Source organism: Dipteris shenzhenensis, chromosome 20 (assembly GCF_047967505.1).
Source record: "Dipteris shenzhenensis isolate YYH24624 ecotype China chromosome 20, Dip_SZ_1.0, whole genome shotgun sequence".
NCBI classification, from domain to species: Eukaryota; Viridiplantae; Streptophyta; class Polypodiopsida; order Gleicheniales; family Dipteridaceae; genus Dipteris; species Dipteris shenzhenensis.
The window spans coordinates 23,542,557-23,554,610 of NC_141615.1; positions in this window are offsets into that span (position 1 = coordinate 23,542,557).

A 12,054-nucleotide genomic window follows, 5' to 3' on the forward strand; every position below is an offset into this window, starting at 1 on the left:
CTAGCAGACATCAGGTTTGCAGGATAGAAAATGACAAGCTGTAGATGCCTGTCAACCAAGATCTCATGCCAGATCTCACTGGGAGAGTGAACTCTCACCACCACATGCTCCTGTGCAAAGAAAATGTCTTTGTACCACCTGTGACCATAAGCACATGCCCAACAATAGACCTCTGCTGGTCTACCCAACCTGCATCACCTACATGCTGCTCCTGGAAGCATAAGGACCTGATGTCCACAACTGCTTCCCTACTGCCAAAATCTGCCATAATCATGCTACCAACTCCCACTGCAACGGAAGCAAGAACCGGAAGTGTAGCCCCAATGGCAAACATGTGAGAACCAAGTCTCAACACAATCATGGATGCATGGAGTACTATGGCTGCCATATCAACCATAACTTGCTGCTCAACTAATCTGTGATCATCAAACCTACTGTGTTTCAAGTATGAAGCCAATACAGGCAATGGAGTACTCAATAACTTCCCCCTCTCCATACTGAAACAACCAAGTATCTGACAAACATCATCAAGACCATGCAGCTCCCACTGCAAAGCATCCCTGTCCATAAGGAACCATATGGCAAGTAACCTTAGAAGGATAGCAACCTCCTGAGCTATTGTAACGGTATCAAACCTATGAAGCCAAGCTCGAGGGGATTGCTTCTGGCCATGAAGGCACTTACGAAGCAAACATATCAATGATTCCTGCCCATGCGCAATATGACCCAAGTCAATAACTGCAGAAACCACATCTGTCTTGGCATAACCAGCCAATGGATCATACCGGGCATCATTAGCCAAGGTATCCTCCTCACCATGCATAGCCTCATCCTCATCTGCAAGAGGCACTCCGCATCCTGGGAGTATACAGTTATGTACACTGTTGTGGGGGTTAAAGGTCACTGTGCCTTTACCCCAGTTATGTACAATACTCAAACACATATATAAATGAATGAAAAAGAAGATTAGGGTGGTTTTGCACCCACCAAAACTTGTGTGGCTCTCTGTCTCTCTCTCTCCTTCTTCCGTTCTTGCTTTCGTTGAGAGCAGTCTCAACTGGTATCAGAGCCCGGGTGATCTAGCTGAGCATGCGTGAATGCTTGGAAGCTCAATAGCTCTGTGGGAGGAAGGAGAAGCTTTGTGGGAAGCTTTGTGGGTGACTTTACTTGCATCCGAGTGTGCAGAGACCTTGGAGGAACCTTTGGAAAAGTTACTTTGGCTTTGCGAAGTGGTTTTGAGAGCCTGTTAAGAGTTTTCAAAGAAAAAGTCGTTTTTTGAGCTTTTCCCTATTCCGTTCGATGACAGAGACTCCGTATTGACTTGTAGAGGCAACTATTGCTTGCTTTTGGTGTCCACATTACTTCAGGAGCCTAGAAACACCTTTATTCTTGAATTCGGGATCATTTCATTGAAATCCTGACTCACTGTGTCAGTTTCTGCATTTTTTTCCCGGGTGTTGGAACTCAAGTTTGGAGCAACCATTTGCAGTTCCGGTGGACTCAAGAGGTCCTAAAACTTCTATGTTGCTCATCATTCGCACTCCAGTGGAGTTTACAGATAGCTCTGATTGAGACCACGGTTTCCAAAACCGTCTATCCCATTGCGTTCCGGACGCCCAAAAACCCCTACCTATCAGTTCTTGTGCGATTCGGTGAAGGATTTTCAGAGTTATAAATCTCTGTGTATTCGATTTCGTCTCTCTGTTATGCATTTTTCATACTAAGGTTTTGAAACCTTAGATTTATGCCACATGGCAGTGGATAAGTGTTTTGTGGCATTGCAGGTTGGGGCACATGAGCCAGAATGGAATGAAACTCTTATGCCGTTTGGGTTATGTACCGCATTTGAGTTTCTCTGATTTTGAATTTTGTGAGCACTGTCTCTATGGGAAGCAGACTAAATCAGCCCATAAAAGAAGGGGAAAGAAAGAGTTTGAAATGCTTGATTTGGTGCATTCAGACGTATGTGGTCCCATGCCCACACGATCATTAGGCGGGGCTGAATACTATGTGACATTCATTGATGATGCAACTAGGAAAGTGTGGGCTTATGCTATAGCTCGAAAGAGTGATGTGTTCCAGGTATTTCAGAAATGGCTGGCCTTGGTTGAGAATCAGTCAGGTAGAACGCTTAAATGCCTACGGACTGACAATGGTGGTGGAGAGTATCTCTCTCATGACTTTCAGCATTTCTGTGATACTCGTGGGATTAAGAGGGAGCTTACATCCCCTTGTACTCCAGAGCAAAATCCAGTTGCAGAAAAGATGAACTGTACTATTCAAGAAAGGTTGCAATGCATGCTTTCCAATGCAAGTCTTTCTGGTGGTTTTTGGGCTGAGGCAATGAAGACTGCAGTGCATGTGATCAATAGATCACCTAGTAAGAGTTTGGATGGTGGTATTCCTGAAGAGGCATGGAGTGGAAACAAGCACTCTTACTCTCATTTGCATATATTTGGGTGTGAGGCATATGCACATGTGCCAAAAGAGCTTCGAAAGAAGCTATATCCTAAGACTAGGAAATGCATCTTTCTAGGTTATGGTGAAAGTGGAGAGATGGGCTATCGTCTCTAGGATCCAGAAGCAAAGAAGATCATACGCAGCCATGATGTGGTCTTCAATGAGAAGAAGATGCATAAGGCACCCATGAGGGATGTGGAAATGAGGAGAATCACTTTCCAGGATGTGAATCCACCTGCATATGTTGATAGACAGCAAGCTGTCCATGCACCAAATGTGCAAGAAATGGTGCCACCAAGTACTCCCACAAGTATACAATCAAGGGTAGATGATGGATCATCTATTGGTGGAAATGATGAGCCAAATGTGGCTGATATGCAAGTGGGACAGCAAGCTGAAATGCCCTTGAGAAGATCATTTAGAGTGTCTAGACCGCCTGATAGGTTTGTTCCAGGGGTAGACTATGTGATGCTTACTGATTGTGGGGAGCCTTCTTGCTATAGAGAGGCTATGATGCGTGAGGATCAACGCAAGTGGGAGTATGCTATGCAATCAGAGATGAGTTCACTTATGAATAATAAGACTTGGGACTTGGTTTCTTTGCCACATGGAAAGAAAGCATTGCCATATAAATGGGTCTACAAAATGAAGGTCACAGGTGATGATGTGCCTAGGTACAAGGCCCGTTTGGTTGCTAAAGGGTTCAAGCAAGAGAAGGGTGTGGACTTTGATGAGATATTCTCTCCGGTTGTGAAGATGACCACACTTAGATGCATGCTTGGACTAGTGGCATCAGAGGATATGGAGCTTATGCAGATGGATGTCAAGACAGCTTTCTTGCATGGGGATTTGCATGAGGAAATTTACATGGTGCAGTCGGAAGGCTTTGAAGAAAAGGGTAGAGCATCTAGTTTGCAAGCTAAAGAAGAGTCTCTATGGTCTTAAGCAAGCACCTAGAGAATGGTATCAGAAGTTTGATGCTTTCATTCGGTCCCAAGGTTTTAGAAGGAGTGAAATTGATCACTGCCTCTACACTAAAAGGGCTAAGGATAATAGCCTGATAATCTTGGCACTATATGTGGATGATATGCTATTGGCTAGCAAGAATACTTATGAGCTAGATGCATTAAAGGCCAAGTTGCATGAGGCCTTTGATATGAAGGATTTGGGATTTGCAGGTCATATTCTTGGTATGCGCATCACGCGTGATCGGAGTAGGAAACTCCTTTGGCTTTCACAAAAAGAGTATGTTACAAAAGTATTGCAGCGTTTCAATATGGAAGGGGGGAAGGCAGTGAGTACTCCATTGCCTCCATATGTGAAACTGAGTCATACAGATAGTCCCAAATCAGATGAGGAGAGGGCCATGATGGCCAAGGTTCCTTATGCATCAGCAGTTGGGAGTCTTATGTATGCTATGATAGCTACTAGACCAGACATTGCATTTGCAGTGGGAGTTGTTAGCCGGTATATGGCTAATCAAGGAAAGAGGCATTGGGAGGTAGTTAAGTGCATCATGAGGTACATGAAGGGTACCAAGGAGATGTGCATCTGCTTTGGTAAAGGAGACATGCGTGTACTTGGGTACACAGATTCAGACTATGCAGGGCATGTGGATAGTAGGAGATCCACTTCTGGTTATGTGTTCACCTTTGCGGGTGGTGCAGTGTCGTGGATGTCTCACCACGCACAGAAGTGCGTTGCTTTGTCTACCACAGAGGTTGAGTATGTTGCAGCCACAGAGGGTTGCAAGGAGGCTATATGGCTTGATCGGCTAGTGGGAGATTTGGGAATTCATACAGGTGTACCGACATTGCATAGTGATTCCATGAGTGCTATTCAGCTAGCACAGAATCCGGTCTTTCATGCAAAGACCAAACACATTGAGGTCAGGTACTATTTCATCAGGGAGGTACTTGAGGACAAGCGCATAGAGCTTGTCAAGGTTCATACAGATGATAACCCTGCAGATATGCTGACGAAGAGTCTACCTAGTCAGTGGTTTGAGTATTGTCGTGTATTGATGGGCATTGGATAGTATGCTCACTGGTTGTTCTCCCTTAAAGGCACATTGTCCTTTAAGTGGGAGGTTGTGGGGGTTAAAGGTCACTGTGCCTTTACCCCAGTTATGTACAATACTCAAACACATATATAAATGAATGAAAAAGAAGATTAGGGTGGTTCTGCACCCACCAAAACTTGTGTGGCTCTCTGTCTCTCTCTCTCCTTCTTCCGTTCTTGCTTCCGTTGAGAGCACTCTCATACCAACATGCCAAAAGAACTTGAGAGGACGATTGTTCTCAAGGATAAGATGGACCCTCGGCCCCGGTCAAGGAAGCAAACTTAGCCCTGAAAGGCTAGGACCCACAACCTGTGTTTGTCACTGATGACCTCACTCCCAATGAGGAGAATGCTTGATAGCTCTCCTATGGGAATTTAAGGACTGCATGGCTTGGAAGTACATGGACATGAAAGGAGTACCGGCCGTAGTAGTGCAGCATACAATCCCCAGGATGGATAATGCCAAGCCAGTGCAGCAACGTCCCTATCCTATGAATCCTAAGTACGCACTCATAGTGAGGGAAGAAATCCAAAAACTCATAGATGAAGGATTCATCTACGAGATCGAGCATACAGACTGGGTATCACCCATTGTGATAGTACTAAAGAAGAATGGAAAAATTAGAGTATGCATGGATTTGAAGAAGGTCAATGTGGCCACAAGACATCACCACTACCCCTTGCCATTCACATAACATGTTCTAGAAAGGGTAGCCAGAAAGGAAGCATACAGCTTCCTAGATGGATTTTTGGGTTACAACCAAGTCTCAATCACCCCCTAAGATCAACATAAGACCGCCTTCGCAACCGAATGCGGAGTATATGCAGCCAGGGTTATGATATTTGGTTTAACCAATGTCCCAGCTACTTTCGAACGTATGATGATCACGGTATTCAAGGAGTACCTGATGGACTTTGTGGAAGTCTTCCTGGACGATATCTATGTGAACTCGAAATGGGATGACCATCTGAAGAATCTCAGGCTTGTCCTTGAGAAGTGTTGCTTATACTGCATATCCCTCAACCCCCTCAAGTGCTAGTTTTGGGTCAAACATGGTGTCATCTTGGGTCACATAGTGTCTTGGAATGGAATCTTTATGGACCACAATAAAATCAAACTCATTTTGGAGTTACTGCCCCCCACCAACGCTAAGGGAGTCCAATGATTTACTCGCCATACGAGCTATTACCAAAGATTTATTTTGTTCTATGCCAACATAGCCTTTGAGTGGACCAAAGAATGCCAAACATCCTTCAAAACCCTCAAGCTAGCTCTAGCCACTACCCCAGTACTGAGGTCTCCCAACTAGAATTTAATATTCCACATCCACATTGATGCCTCTAATGTTGCCATTGGATGTTTAGACCGGGGAGCATAATTTGGATTACCCGATAGACTTTGCAAGCCGTTAACTAAATGAGGCTAAAGTTAACTACATCACCACCAAGAGAGAGAGTCTCACCATGGTTTATGCAGTCAAGAAATATAGGCACTACTTGTTAGCTATAAAGTTTTTCTTTGTGGACCATCAAGCATTTTTGTACTTGGTCAACAAACCTTGCATGACGAGACACATCACTAGGTGGATGCTGATCCTGCTAGATTTCGACTTTACAGTCATGGTGCGCAAGGGCAAAACCCATGTTCTAGCCAAACACCTATCGAGGATAACTAACGGAGAAGTTCCAATAGGAGTGGAAGATGACCTCCTCGATGCTTCCCTCTTCTTCCTCGACATCATTCCAGATTGGGCTGCCAAAATCGGCCACTACTTGGCCAACGGACTACCCCCAAGCCAAGGCCTTAAGAAGGATAGAGCCCTAAACTCATTCAGAATGCAATGCCATATCAGCTGATAGTAGGCCAACTCTACTGCATGTGTAAGGATGGCATACTACGAAGGTGCATGTATGAACATGAATACATCGAGGTGCTTAAAGAAGCCCACTCAAGAATCACAGGTGGCCATTTTGCTATTGAGGTTACAGCACATAAAGTGGTACAAGCTGGTCTCTAGTGGCCAACAGTATTTGGAGATGTGGCCGAATTTGTCAATCGGATGTGACCCCTACCAACACATCCAAATCCCACATAGGGCAGACATGATGCCCCTAACAAGGATCCTAGCTGGCCAACCCTTTAAAAAGTGGGGCATCGATTTCATTGGTCCCATAAGCCCAACTGCTAAGGGGACCGAGGATCGATACATCATCCTAGCTACCGACTACTTCACCAAGTGGGTAGAAGAAAGAGCCACGGTAAAGGCTGAGATGCAAGATCCACCACCAAGTTCTTATATGGACAAGTCATCACACAGTTTGGATGCCCGTTGGAGTTAGTCAGCGATTGAGGAACTCAATTCCCAACTACCCCACCACATATGAGTCACCGCTGAGACCACACTACTCTCTCTCTCTCTCTCTCTCTCTCTCTCTCTCTCTCTCCCCCTCCTTCCCTCTCTCCTTTAATTGAACCTCTGACAAAAACAAACAAAATATTATTTCAGAAGACATAGAATACTTCTCTCTCTCTCAGTCTGTCTTCCAAGGTACCCCTCACACAAACAAACATCAAATTATTTTGAAATACTTAGTTTAGGATATGCTCTCTTCGTGGTCTATTTCTCCACAAACAAAGAAAACATTATCAATATCATATCACTCTTTGTCTCCCTCCCAAAACGCTTTGATTAGGATCTCGTTTCCTGCCTTCCTTCTCAAATACTTCTAAAACCTAGCAGTTTGAAATACAATCTCTACCTCTCTCCCTCAATCATCCCTTCAATGGAAGAAAACATAGCAGTTTGAGATATAATCTCTCTCTCTCTCTTATCCCTCCTCTATCTACCCCTCCTATACTAGCAAAGAAACAAATGACTATTTTTTGTCTCTCTCCCTCACTTGTCCCCTCAAATAAATAAAAAAACATAATAGTTTCAAATATAATCTCTCTTTCTCTCTCTCTCTCTCTCCCTCTCTCTCACTCTCTCTCTCTCTCTCTCTCTCACTCTCTCTCTCTCTCTCTTTCCCTTCCTCTATCTATCCCTCCTATACTATTGAAGAAACAAATGACTATTTTATGTCTCTCTTTGTCACTCATCCCCTCAAATAGAAAAAAACATAGCAGTTCAAAATAATCTCTCTCTCTCTCTCTCTCTCGCTCTCTCTCTCTCTCTCTCTCTCTCTCTCTCTCTCTCTCTCTCTCTCTCTCTCTCTCTCTCTCTTTCCCTCCTCTATCTATCCCTCCTATACCAGTGAAGAAAAAAATGTCAAAAATCATCTTGTAGTTTTCAATATCATCTACCTTAATCTCTCCCTCTTCCCTATCTCTTGTAACAAACATATAGACAAAGTGTAATACAAAAATGTATCTACTTAATACGGACAAAACTTTCAAGGTGAAATCACTTCATTACCTGGAAAGTATGTGTTCCTTCTTTTGGAGTTGACTCTATATACTCCAAAAAGGTAAAGAAAGAGCTGAAATTGATAAAATGCCCAGTTTTCTCACTCCTTCCAAGCAAATTTACATCGTAACTTTAGGATTTGACTCTCTATACACCAAAAAGGTACTAGGGAAAGAACCAAAAATGAGAGAACACCCGTTTTTCTCACTCCTTCCGAGCAAATTTATGTCGCAACTTTGGTTTCTAAGAGAGAGTGAAATAAGTAGAGAATGAATGGAAGAGAAGAGGGATGAACAGAACTTGGGCAGAAGTTTCTCTGAGAGATTTTCGAATGTGGGAGAAAAACATGAACAAAGAAAAGAGAGAATGACTAATCCAGAGTGGAATGCAAATATTTTGAAACCAGCTGCTAGAAAGTGGCAGGAATGAATGTTTCAAACATTTTGGAAGAGAGAGAATAGGGAGAGAGCTGGTTAGGAAGTCAAAGTTTGGGCCAAATGGTTGAACTAAATGGAAAACATGAGCATAGTCCTAGCTAGGGGATAGTTTGCCATGGGAGAAAAACAAGGAGGTTTGGCATGGTTAGGACAAGCCTACCAAAGATAATCTTTTATTGTGAGGCGATGGATACATATTCCCTTATCCAAGCCTCTAATATTTTAGTAATTCTCCAAAGGGCCCCTTTCTGAGTCCAAATTTTTTGTAATGAGTGTCTTCTGTTGTCGATTTGAGACCGTGCCAACGCTTTCCTCGACCTGCACTCTATTCCTTGTGCCTTGACCTAGCCTTTTAACTTTCCTATCTTATAGCTCTGTTTGCTTCTCTTGCAAGCCATGGCGAGCTGCATGTTGCCATTGACACCATGGCCACGATCAGTCCAGAATAGACCAAGATCAGTCCAGAATAGACCAAGAGAACCTAGTTGGTGAGGCAAGCAATGAATATAAGACAACTTACCCAAAAGAAGACAATGGCAAACCAAATTCTGCGCAAGGTCATGTGGAGGTGTGTGCAATTTGCAGGGCATTTGCAGGGCAGGGGCAGGTTGTAGGTATTTAATCTTCCAAGATTTGATAGGTGGGAGAGGTCAAAATTTTAGCCGCCGATTTTCCCCCCTCCGGCGATACACATCAGTAGAATTGGATATCCCAAACAAGTGCAATAATGTGGCCTAAAATTCTTCAAAACACAAATAGGCCAAAGGACACGCTATTGGGTTTGATGTTGTGTATTATTAAATGCAATGACCTTTGGCATGATTATGAGCCATATAGCAAGCAAGTGCATGGAAAAAGAAACAATCCAAAATTGTAAATAGTGTTGGATTTATTAAAATATATTTTCACATGCACAAATTGCACTTTGCTAACTTCTTCCATTTTAGGGTGAATCTAGATACCAATACCAACAACTATCAATTTTTAAGACCACCATGCAGTGGTCCCACTAGTTTGGATTCCAAAATTTCAATCCATTTTTGTTTTCAACAAATCAAAAAAATGTTATGGAGTGTGCCCTCAAATGGGTATGCATCACTTTAGCACAACATTGGAGGCCCATCAATCCATGCCTAATGTTCTCATTTAGGTGTTTCCTTGGGTTGAGGAGAAGCTCATGTAGTGTACTTTTGAATGATTACTTGGTTCCATGTATGTATAGAACAAAATTTTTATGTTATTGAATAAATTGCTATATCCTGTAGTCTTCAAGATGCATGCTTCATATGCAACATAGCACCTGTAATGCTTTAATGGTCTCATTCCAAATCCTTATTCCATAATTTTTTGCTCTCATGTTCAAATTGGAATGTGTACTACAACTTGAAGACAAAGTTTTCCGAATTTCGTTGAGCAATGCATAAGTTATGGGTCATGCAAGATACCTATATACAAAAAAGTCCGTGAACCTCACCAAAAATAGCTACACCTAAGCAAACAATGACTCGTCAAGGCAAACATTCCCTCTTTTCAAACATTGATGGGGTACATGCATTGCTTGAGAGGAACATTTTTAAGGGACAATAAGCTTAGTGGGCTCAAGTCGCATGATTGGTACAAGGTTTTACAAGTATTCTAAGCTATAGGATTAATGTGCCGATAATTGTGATGCGTTAGTGTAATTATGATTATGTTATATTATTGACATGACTTCTTAGTTTCTTGGATAGTTCATCCTCCCAATTATAGTGAAAGGGTGCTTACAAGAAGATGTTAGAAATTCTATATTCAAGATCAGTGGTATTGTGAGGTATGCTTACTATCAACTCACATTGATTACATTTTCTTCAGTTTAAGTTGAATAATCTATAGAAAGATTATGAATCTTACGTGGGCACATGAAATAGGTGGATATCTCAAAAAGAGATCTCCATATTGAGCATCGAGAAGGCTAGGATCGAAGCCATATGCTTGCTTGAGAAGCCCTTTCCTCGAGCATTATGACAACTCAATTGCACTTGCTTGTGCACGTAGTTGATGAGATGGCCATTGCAGGTACCGTTCATAGTCGGTAGATATTTTTTCTGGAATGGTTATGAAAACTCTGAAGGGATTTGTAAGGTAGAGAGCAAGACCAGAAGCAAGCATGGTAGAGGGATGGCTTGTGCAAGACTCATTAGTATATATCACAGAGCTTCTTACATCCATGGATCCCGATATGCAACAGCATAACAAGGATGACGATCGTATTATTGGTGAGGTTCCCCAAGGAAAAAGGGATTGAAAGAAAGATGAGCTGAGAGAAAATGGAGAAATTCAATAAGTTTTGTATCCTCAATAGCAAGGAGATGCAGAAGTGGATTGAGAGATATGAAGCGGCCAAAGTAGAAAGAATAAATGCAAGGATGAGATTCAGAGTCATGCATGGGCGAGCGCAACCATATCCACGAGATCTCACCCTTCTCCCACTCACATGTCACTTGATTGGCTGCAATGGCTCTACGTAAAACTGAACACAAAGGAGAGACAATAAACAAGCATGAGCGAGAGTTATCATTTGGTTGTATGATGCATGTAAGTTTCTTACCTATTGACATAATTAAGTTATTTGTGACAATATACATTATAAAATAGATGCATCCTCATTGTTTTAATGATGCTCTTTTGTAGTACAAAAAGTACAGTGCATTATGGTCATATGGACGACATTTTTGTGTGGAATGCATCGATTCAAAGAGAGTCACATATGATTGTGGAGTCATGGCTAACTTCACACAAGATAGCAGAGCAAGTGCTTCTGATACCAATCTTCTCTCCTCGAAGTTGGATTATTGTGGGACCATATGCAAAATCTATGAAATTGATTTCAAATGATTTAGTATTTTCATTCTTGATGTAAAATGGTTTAGAACTATTTACAATGGTCGCCATGCTCTAGTGAGAAAAGATAGTAGTGGTTTCTTTGCGATAGACTCCACCAAACTCTGGACCAATGAAAATGATACTTTTGTTCTTCCCGAGCATTATGATGAGCAGGTGCATACTAATGATTTAATTAATTAAATGCTTTCATTTTTTAAGATCAATTGGTACATGTACTTAAGCATAGATTCATATAAGTGATGGCATTTGACACCATCTTCAATATAGGTGGTTTTTCATCCGGATCGTTCTGATTCAAGATGGTGGTACGTGATCCAAGTTGCACCACGAAGTAAACAGATTTTTGAAGATAAAGATGTGGATATGGAGATGCCACTATCAATGCCGCATCCAATTGATCCAAATGGATCTAGCGAAGAAGATGAAGATCACAATATGAGCCAAGAGGAAGATGCACATAATGACATCGTACGAGAGGAAGATGGAGATCACGATATTGAGGAAGAGGATGATGATCAAGAATGACCTGACTTTATTGAAGAAGGGGAATTACAAGATCAAGTCTTAGGAGAATGTATGATGCTAGAGTTTAGGAGATCAGCTCAATATAGAGTTGGAGATAGACTTGTTTGGTGCACAGGACTTGGCTCAATATGAAGCCGTTGACAAGGCTAGTGGATGCAAGAACTCATCAACAACAAAGATATCTATAAAGGAGATAAGAATAGATAGTAGGATTGGATGACAAAGTTAGAAAATTTTGGATGTTGAGTAAAGAGAATACTCAAAACCCTAGGGGTGGTCAC